This window comes from Erpetoichthys calabaricus, chromosome 5 (genome assembly GCF_900747795.2).
Source record: "Erpetoichthys calabaricus chromosome 5, fErpCal1.3, whole genome shotgun sequence".
NCBI classification, from domain to species: domain Eukaryota; kingdom Metazoa; phylum Chordata; class Cladistia; order Polypteriformes; family Polypteridae; genus Erpetoichthys; species Erpetoichthys calabaricus.
The window spans coordinates 8916185-8925594 of record NC_041398.2 but is presented as its reverse complement, the minus strand read 5'-3'; positions in this window follow the sequence as shown (position 1 = coordinate 8925594).

The window sequence follows — 9410 nt, the reverse complement described above, 5'->3', positions numbered from 1 at the left end:
TCTTGGCAATCATTGAGATGTTTCTTAGCAAAATTGAGACGAGCCCTAATGTTCTTTTTGCTTAACAGTGGTTTGCGTCTTGGAAATCTGCCATGCAGGCCATTTTTGCCCAGTCTCTTTCTTATGGTGGAGTCGTGAACACTGACCTTAATTGAGGCAAGTGAGGCCTGCAGTTCTTTAGACGTTGTCCTGGGGTCTTTTGTGACCTCTCGGATGAGTCGTCTCTGCGCTCTTGGGGTAATTTTGGTCGGCCGGCCACTCCTGGGAAGGTTCACCACTGTTCCATGTTTTTGCCATTTGTGGATAATGGCTCTCACTGTGGTTCGCTGGAGTCCCAAAGCTTTAGAAATGGCTTTATAACCTTTACCAGACTGATAGATCTCAATTACTTCTGTTCTCATTTGTTCCTGAATTTCTTTGGATCTTGGCATGATGTCTAGCTTTTGAGGTGCTTTTGGTCTACTTCTCTGTGTCAGGCAGCTCCTATTTAAGTGATTTCTTGATTGAAACAGGTGTGGCAGTAATCAGGCCTGGGGGTGGCTACGGAAATTGAACTCAGGTGTGATACACCACAGTTAGGTTATTTTTTAACAAGGGGGCAATTACTTTTTCACACAGGGCCATGTAGGTTTGGATTTTTTTTTCTCCCTAAATAATAAAAACCATCATTTACAAACTGCATTTTGTGTTTACTTGTGTTATATTTGACTAATGGTTAAATGTGTTTGATGATCAGAAACATTTTGTGTGACAAACATGCAAAAGAATAAGAAATCAGGAAGAGGGCAAATAGTTTTTCACACCACTGTATGTATATATGTATATATATATATATATATATATATATATATATATATATATATAGGAACAACCTCAGACATCTCTGTCCAGAAGGGCACAGTCCTAGGAAGAGCCCTCAAGCTCCCAGAGCTCTGGTAGAGGACCAAAGCTTGAAGTGAATATGCAACCACCCTATGAAAGAAAAGGTGAGCTGAGAGGTTTAAAAATAATATGTGGGTGTTGTGACAGATAGGGGACACTGTCATCCCCTTGCACCCTCAGACCAGACACCAGACACCAGATAAAAGTCCAAATACATTTATTTTTACAATAAAGTGCACAAAGCACCTTCACCTCCACTCTTCTACAATAAACAATCAATAATCAATCACAATCCTCCAACTTCCAGACGCATTGTCACCCTTCCTCCCAACTCAGCTCAACTCGCTGGAGTTTCCCATTTTCCTTTATAGTCCTTGATCCGGAAGTGTTTCACTCTCTCTGTGCATGTGACTTTGTAACACTTCTGGGTCGGGTGAAAGCTCCTTTTTCTTCAACGCCAAAGTACGTCATTTCTTCTGTCCCCGTGACTGGTACGCACTTCCAGGCTGTATGGAAAATATAAGTTTCTGGGCCTCCCTGCTGTGTCCCCTGGCAGCCCCGGTGGTTTTCAGCAGGGCTGTGCATTAAAACTCCAAAGTCCATGATGCCCTGCTGGAATTTGGGGCATCTCCACGTCGCAGGGAGGGCTCCATCTGGCGGCTTGGGGGTATTGGCCGGGATAAATTGTCGGCCATAGTCCACAGTGTATACTGTATATAGTGGGCCAGTCAGAGGCATGAAACTCCCGGGCTGAAAATGAATCCCACTCCGGCCCTGGTTGGAGCCTCGTATTTATTACAATTATTATCACCAGATGACCTCACTCTGCATATTTTTCATCATTATCTCATTCCTAGTACACAACTCCTCCATTCCACAAACACCACCAATATTTTCTCCTGCATTATTTATTTTCTGATGGACATAATTACTTCGTACCCATCACCTATCACCATTATCTTAACCCGAGATGCAGCTTCACCATCTATCACATTCTTGGAATTTGTAAATATTGGTGACATCCCAGAGGGAGTAAAAAGTATGTGCATAAGCCTTTCGTTTTTAACTGTCTGAAGCATTGGTTACGATATGTATACATATTAATAGGCGTTACTATGGACACATATGAATTTTCTATAGTCTGTGGAATTAAGAAAGGTGGATGACAATTACTGTTGTCAGTTTACACTCATTTGACTTGTTTAAAAAGTGGGCGAGGCATGTTGGTAACACAAACAGTAGAGAGATAAAATACATAGATGTTAAAGTCACTATACAGTATACTGTAGGAGATGTGAAAAAATATGATAGATGCATAGAGCAATGTGACAGACATCATATAATACATAAATATGAAAGGCCATCTATGACAAACATATATTGTCCATCTATTACTGTACATTTATTTTATAACAGAGAGAAAATGGCAAATAAGACAGGCACTATAAAAGAGATACAGTAGACAGATGTGAAAGACACTGTAACACAGAGAAATGTGAAACATAACTGATGGACACAAGGCCAGTTGAGTCGCCAATGAACCCAACATGCACATCTGTGGAGTGCGTGAATCAAAGCAGGAGTGACACGAGGAGAACATGCAGGCCTGACAGTCAAGACGACGACTGGGTGACAAATTCAAAGTCTGTGAGGCTGCAGCTCCAACCCCTCGGCCTCACAGTTCAGTTCAACTTCTTTCCTTTCCTTATTATTTAGAACCTGCGTCTTTTGATTTTAAAGCGTGCCCTGTTACTGCCAGAGTGGCTTCAGCTCACACCATGATGACTTTCTTCATGAACTGCACGTATCCCAGCACTCGATGGCCATCTTGTTTGCTGCAATCATTGAGCTGTCAGTCACAGGTTTTATGAAAATTCATTATAAACATTTCATTTTCAGGCAGTTCAGATTTAATTTTTATTTTTTATTTTCATATTCTGTGTAACTCTGAACTGCGGGGTGACCCCTAAATGTTTAGTAGAGTTCTAGAAATGGAAGAACAAAAGACTGGATATGGAAGGGACAGAATGAGGATCAGGGCTGTATTATGAGGAAAGGAAAAATCAGTTTGGTGATGAAGTGTGATAGAGGATTGACAATAAAAAGGGCCATTTTAATAAAGCCAGCGGTCAGTGTGGACAGTCTCTTAGAACTCTGACCTCGACGGTGACCTTATGGCGATTATTGTAATTCCAGAATTTTACTTTGAATTCCCACACATTCTGTCCAATCAGATGAGATCTTTACTATTACTGTCTCATCAGCGCAGCTCCTGATTGGTTCTTGTTAATTGTCTGTGTTGTGCTCCGCCCCCAGTCCCGTTACACACTCCCAGATTTCCTCACTCGTTTTCTTTTCTCTCCTTTCAGACTTCTGTCCCCTCACACTGGACATCAACACGGCACACAGATACCTCCATCTCTCTGAAGGGAACAAGAAGGTTACACGTGAAGAGACAGTGACTGAATATCCTGATCATCCTGACAGATTTGACAGGTGGTCTCAAGTTCTGTGCAGAGAGGCTCTGACTTGGGACTCGCTGTTACTGGGAGGTGGAGGGCAGTGGATGCCTCATGAGGATTGGAGTCGCATATAGAGGACTGAGCAGGAAAAGAAGATGGTGGGGAGTCTCTCCTTGGATACAATGACAAGCACTGGAGTTTGCAGTGCTGTGAGTCACAATGAGAAGCAGACTGTAATCAGCGCCCCCTACAGCCCCAGAATAGGTGTGTATCTGGACTGGCCTGCTGGCTCTCTGACATTTTATAGCGTCTCACACACAATGACCCTCCTGCACAGGTTCAACACCTCCTTCACTGAGCCCCTCTATGCAGGATTTGGGGTTAACTATAAATCCAGTGTGACAATCAGCCATCTGACACCATGTGACAACTGAACAGTACCCTCCATCGGTCACTTGATGTCCCCACAAGCTTAGGTCATCTTTGTGTTTGTAGTTTGGGGTCAAGATTAATTTCACAGGATTTGGGGGGGCACCACATCTGTGACTGAATTTGGTGTTGAGACTGAAGGGTGAGTGCGGCTGTCAGGGCCTCCATTGTTATTGGATTCGAGGAGCCAATCAGCTGTGTGTGTGTCATAGTGAGGGGCGGGGTGTGAGAGAGTAACGTGGATGTAGCAGCAGTTAAGTATTTGGTTTGCAGTGTACAGTGAAATATATAAGCGTTTGTTTTAGAAACGTCATAAAGAGATGCCTGAAATGGTCAAGTAAACAAGCAGAATGTTTCAGGGGGATGCCGAGTAGGGAACTGGAACTCTGTGATGTTCTTTCATGCCCCTAGTAAGTCTTGCCAGTTGGCATGTATGCAGTTTTCATAACAGGATATGTGCTGAATTCAAGTGATATTGAAGAACAAGGACATTATGGAGAAAAGACTTTTATCTTAGGCTGGTTGTGCTCTACACTAAAGTACCTCATGTCTTTTAACCAATCAGAGAATGAAATTCAAGCATTAATTCAGCACTGTTATGCAAATTCAGTCGTTTATAAAATGGTCCTCTGCCCCTTCTTTTTGACCATTCTCTAACAAACTACTGTGATGAATGCTTCGTCTTTGGTATTTTCTGAGGAGTAAATTAAAGATGCAATGGACGAGTTTCCTTCTGCCTGATTACTGACTCAAAGGGGTTTTATCAGACTTGTCCTAGTAGAGGAAAAGTTTCTTTCTTTAATTAATAAATTGATTTCTTCCACAGGGGCCACCTCAGACCTACAGATACTTGTCTGACCAGAAGGGTCTCATGTTGATTCACAACCGCATGACCCCGACTGTCATTAGAAGTCAACTGTTTAAAATTCTGCTGGAGCAGCACTGCTGAAAGGCACTATATAGACTAAGTATAAGGAGCTCTGGAATAGTGACTATGTGTAGGAGTGAGTGACAGATGGGACTACTGTAGAGTGTCCTCCCTCCATTAGTCACTCAAGGGGTCCATCATTTCTGAATCAATCCACCGAGGACTCACAGGTCAGTCAGATGTCAGCCATACTGACGAGAGTTTGGTGTTCTACTGAGTCACTTAACGTCACATTAAACATTAAACTTCACCACCTTCTTCTTGTTTCCAGATTTGTCAATTCTGCTCTTCTGGAAATTCAGACATTCTCAAAAAAATGAATTCTCAGTGAAGGTTTGGATCTCCCTCTGGTGACAGAGGAAAATTAGAAGTGGCAGTTTGAAATGCTCCTTATTCATTCAAGAAGTAATGGTCTGAAATTTCACCTTGTCTGACAAGCTGGAGATCGATTTCAAATAAATATACACTTGGATAAGATTAAATTATACTATTAGGGTTCTAAGTTGATTCAGTAGGTGCAACAGGCAAGGTCCATGTTATCAAGCACCCACCGCCTGACCCAGTCACACACACATGCCTCGTTTTTGTGTGAATTTAATGTAATACCTCAACCTTGCCATGCAAGAAATAGACAAGCTGTAATACTGTAGACCTGGAAACATCTAATGTTGTGTTCCTGACTGAAGTGTCGATGAAACTCCTCCAGTATATTTAATTTTCTTTTATTTTATTAGACGAAGTATGCGGCAAATTAAACATAAACCTCACTTAAACCTTAAAACTGCCTCTTCCAAAAATGACATGGTGTTTGTGGTCGTGTTCTCAGGTGCAGCTCTCAGGTAGACGTTTTCTTTGTCTTCTTCATTTGGCTGCTCCCATTAGTGGTTGCCACAGCGGATTATCTTCTTTCATTATTTTTCTGTCCTTGTCATCTTGCTCTGTCACCTCCATCACCTGCATGTTCTCTCTCACCACATCCATAATCCTCCTGTTAGGCCTTCCTCTTCTCCTCTTACATGGCAGCTCTATCTTGAACATCCTTCTCACAATCTACCCAGCACTTCTCCTCTGCACATGTCCAAACCAACACAATCTCGCCTCTCTGACTCCTAACTGTCCCACCTGAGCTAACCCTCTAATGTCCTCATTTCTAATCCTGTCCATCTTCATCACACTCAATGCAAATCTTAACATCTTTAACTCTGCCACCTCCAGCTCTGTCTCCTGCTTTCTGGTCAGTGCCTCCATCTCCAACCCATATAACAGAGCTGGTCTCACTACCGTCCTGTAGACCTTCCCTTTCACTCTTGCTGATTCCTGATCTAAATCAGGGTGTCCAACTCTGACCCCAGAGGGCCGCAGTGGCTGCAGGTTTTCCTTCCTGACACTTTCTTAATCAGTAACCAATTTCTGCTGTTAATTGACTTCTTGTCCATTCCCTTCCCTTTGTTAATTGAAGAATCCTCTGAGTTGTTTCTTTTCTTCCTTCAATGGCAGCCAAATAAAAATGAGATGTGAAGTGAACCAACGATTGACCAGCCAGGGGGTATCAACATGACCAGTTGGGGTATCAAACTCCCACCAGTTTCACTCTAACCAGTTTCTTAATTAGAAGCCGATTGTTGTTGTTAATTGAACTCGTTATTTAATTCCATGGCTGTGCTCTCGTTTGACCACAGCAGAAAGCAGATCAGCGTCACAGAGACCTTCATCTTTCTTTACTTTCTGATATTGTATGACAGCAAAGGTTATATCTGGTCATGTGTTGGGTCATTTTCTATTTCATTACTGTTTGGTTGTGAATTAAGGAATAAAAGAAACAGATAAGGGGTCTGAGTCTTAAATAGCAAATCAATTAAAATGAAGGGGAAAAAAGTAAATTAGCAGCAAAAATGGGTCATTAATTAAGAAAATGGTTAGCAAGAAAACCTGCGACCCTCCAAGATCGACGTTGGACACCCCTGATCTAAATTAGACAAGGAAACAGTCAAGTCTCCATGTGCCTCGTGTGTTCTTGAAAACGGTGATGGTAAGCAGGCGTGTGTGTGTGTAATGAAGAGTTACCATTCAGGAGAAGCCATCTATACTACCAAACAACACAATAATGTACCTTGTTTAACAAAGGCAAAAAATAAATAAAATAAATATTAAAAGATAGAATGACTATGCAAGTGTCTAACTGTACTTACTTTATTACCTCAGTCTATCCCACCGGACTCCCTTTCACTCGTCTACAGCATATCCAGCGTGAGGTATTCTCAGTTTTATGTCTAAACCCAAAGCGTCAAGTTCTTCATCTGACCGGTGCTGTAGACTCCTTGAGGAGAGGTTTGCTTCAGCCATACACCTCGATACACACACAGCCAAGGGACTGGCAAAGCAGGGAATGGGATTAACAGTTGGATCCGCAATCTTGGATTCTGCCTCACGTGTGATGAAGGGTGTGAGGCCGAGCGTCGGTGATGTGGCACTTAATTCTAGGGAGGCAACAGTGCAACACGTCCTAGGAACACAGTCAAGAAGGATAAAGCAACAAAATGGTAACAGGTCACACTTATAATTTAACAATAAACACAGTTTATTAATTGTCAATTCATTATTAACACCAAATGCTCATGTATTAATAATCTCTAATGTACAAGGCCTCCAAGAACTCAAAGTAATGAAGCAGAAATAACATTTAAAGCAAACCAAAATGTCAAGAACGTTCACATTGTAACAGGCCTGGCTCATCTTTGATTAGCTCTGCTGGTTATCAGATGAAACGCAGAAAGCAAGCTGATGAAATGTCGGCTAACAGGAGCACCGCAGAACAATCCCACCACTCAGGTGAGTCCTTCTGAATGAAGACAGACCAGGGAGGGCAGCTGGCTTTGTTCACGTCTTACAAGTCTGTCCTTCTCAGAGTGCCATCCACTTTGTGCTCCAGTCCCAAACTCCAAATGTGCTACGGGGTGCAGTGGGGTTGCTGATCTGGAAGTGGCACTCTATACAGGGCTGATGAATGGTGCCATAAAAATCAACAAAAGTTATTGATCACAAATGCCACATTACGTGTTTGTGTGATGTAGAAGAAGAATGTTCTCCTCAGCACCATGTATTTTGTGTGTTTAGTAAATTAGAATTTTTATAATAACTATTTTGTAACTTGCCAGTGAGAGACGCTTTGGCTTATGAACTAACAAAAATATGTTATTCCAGGGTTCAGGAGAAATAGTGTCCACATGAATAAAATATAAGCTGTTTCTTGTTTTTCCTTTCTCAGAGTGAATGTTTCAGGGACAAGGTCACAAGGCTGCAGAAAATACATGTAGTTTATGCAAAGGCGTCTCTCCTGTGCTTAGCTTCCAAAACACAGATAATGCTTAGCTCAACAGACATATTGTTTAACTTTACTGTTTTGATAAGGATGTTCTTTCTTTTCTTATTAATCATGAGATGCTGAAGTATAAAAAAACCCCTCCTGGCTTTTGATCAGGGTTCAATTGAGCTTTGTGTCAATAAGTTATACTCTTTTGAATCTCTACTTACTGTGACTCCAAATTAATAAACAGGAGAATTTAGAAACTATTATCTGCCTGTTTTTCAGTGTGCCTTTTTCATCCACAGTGATCTTTGTGATGACATTACAGTTTCAGAACATGCTAACTGATAAATAACAGACTTATTCAGTGCATGGTCACAGATTTGAAATCAAAAACACATGAACTTTGAAGTCTGCATGCCACGGCTGTCCTCAACAGTCCACTCAGGAGTGACTGACAGTTCTTCCCACCAATCAGCTTTCTTCTGTTGTCATCAGTTGATACCTGCCTTTTCTGTGCTCTCCTCAAACTGAAACCTGAACCAACACATTCAGAGTATAGAGCGTCCTTCACACACCACCCCAGGATATACTGACATGGAGCAAAGTAACATCCGTTATATTTTTAGGTTAATTTATGAAATTATCAGCTGGAGCAGCAGAGATCTCTGTGTGTTTCTGGTTTGTATTCCCTTTCCTCTTATATGTCAGACAATAAGATCAGTTCATTTCAATTTCATTGTGTTCTGCATTCATTATGGTGTCCCATTTCTAATGAAATTACTATTATTTTAAACCATATTACTTCTATTAATTAATTGATATTCTTCACAACTGTGGTCCCCCATGCTAACCCTATCATGCTGTTGTGATTCCATCTTCAGGTCTTAAACAATTCTCATTGAACCCTGAATGTTTCATTTTATTTGTATTTCGATCTTCTTAAATTCCCACTTTTGGACTCACCCTTGACACACAGCTGATGAATGTGTTTGGTTTGTAAAGACTCTTATCATTTATAAATGATAACCTAAATTAGTGTAAAAGTCTTATAAAGCCCCTCTACATTGGTCTGTCATGTGACGGCTCTCTTTTTAGTCTCCTGTCCTCCTTGACTGTCCCTCCCCAGTATCTGATTGGACAGCATTAGCTGTCAGCTGACGTCACTAAATGACTTCTTCATTATCAGGGTTAAGAACGGCTGTCTGCACTCATCCCAGGCGTCAGTCATCAGATGACATCCCAAGTTCATTGCTACTCAGATAAGGCCCCATCTCCAAAGCTCCGAAACAAAAATATTCCCCTTGTTGTCAGTGGCACCTCCTGGTAGTTGGCACTGCACTGTGGATTTGATTTGACTTCTCCATTTTTTATTATTAAATTGAACTTTTTCAGTTTGTTCTGT